Below are 1,491 nucleotides of genomic sequence, written 5' to 3'. Positions count from 1 at the left end.
GGCATACCGCACCCCTTGGCATGGCCGATCAGAGGGTAGATGGAGGGAGAGGGGCCGCCTTTCTGTGGCGCTACCTGGTGGCACTGAGCCAGATGAAGAACCCCAGACATGCTCCCCCAGCCGTTCCACGCTGGGGTCAAAGTCCCAAAGCCCTCCCCACAGAAGCTCTGCAGGGCAGGTGCAGGAGGAGGGTCATTGTATGGGAAGGGGCTTGGGTGTTCCCCCCTGGGGTGGGGGACCTCACAGGCAGGATGGCAGTGGCCGACTGTACTGGCCCTCAGCCCACAGGGAGGAATTTTAAAATCAAAGGGAGAGAGTGAGGCTCCCACACAGCCCTCCCCTGAATCCGAGCATCCCACACCTGTGCCCTGTGATTTCAGGAAGATGGTCCGAAGGAAAGGCAGAACCAAGCGAGGTGGCATCGGGGCAGGGCTGGGGCCAGAGGCCTGGGGTAGGTGCGGGAGTGGAGGAGGGAGATACAGGAAGAAGAAACCTCAGGTTCCGGTGGATGGCTGGAGACCCAGGGTGTGCTAGTCTGGGTAGACTAGAGAAACAATACTCCTAGACACTCATATGTGTATAAGAAAGAGGTTTATACACAAGAGCAATTGAATATTGAGAAAACACCCCAGCCCAGTCCAGATCAAGTCCATAAGCCTGATATTAGCCCATGTGTCTGATACCAGTCTATAATGTCCTCTTCAGACTCATGAAACACATGCAATGATGCTGGATGCAGTGGATGGACAGTCTTGTGGATCCAGTGGTGGCGGAAGCATCTCAGCACTGGCGTGGGTCTCCACGTGGCTCCTCCAGCTCCAGGGCTCTGCTGCCATCAGCAAAGCCCCATGTGTCTTGTCAGTATAGCATCTCCTGTGTCCGGCCTCCTATGAGCTGTTTATCAACTTAGCGCCTCCAAATGAGGTCATTAAGCTGCGATCTGATTGACAGGCTAGACTCCACCCCTTTACTCTTAATCCTCAAACTGACACCAGATGATGTAATTACCACACAGGCCTTCCTGCTGCTGCGGGCAGGGCTGGGATAGGCAGTGGGTGGGCGGCATGTTGGGGTGTGTCGCTGGGTCTGACTCTATTCCACCTATGGGGTCGGTGCTCCATGCTGGAATCCTTATGGGGTCAGAAGGCCAGGCTCCCATGGAGATGCTAGGCACGTCCTTGAGAAGGTCCGCCGGCAAAGGAGGCCGAATTGTTTCCTCCCGAGGGAGCCCGGCAGAGGGTGTCAACCCCGTGAGCCTCTGGGGCTCATTGCCTTGGGCTGCCGTCGTACCATAATTGAGCGGTGTGTCTGGGTGTCTGGACAGAAGCACATTGCCTCATAGCTCTGGAGGCTAGAAGTCCACTGGGTGAGGGGCTGCCATGATCTCCCCAAAGGCTCCAGGGGAGGGTCCTGCCTCTCCTGGGCTTCTGGGAGCCCCACGCCTCCCTCAGCCCGAAGCTGCAGTGTCTCTTTAGCAGGGGTTGGCCATGG

The sequence above is a fragment of the Echinops telfairi genome, unplaced genomic scaffold (genome assembly GCF_000313985.2).
Source record: "Echinops telfairi isolate 266 unplaced genomic scaffold, ASM31398v2 ScPeMD7_5592;HRSCAF=6446, whole genome shotgun sequence".
In the NCBI taxonomy this organism is placed as follows: domain Eukaryota; kingdom Metazoa; phylum Chordata; class Mammalia; order Afrosoricida; family Tenrecidae; genus Echinops; species Echinops telfairi.
Note: the sequence above shows the minus strand (reverse complement) of the source record.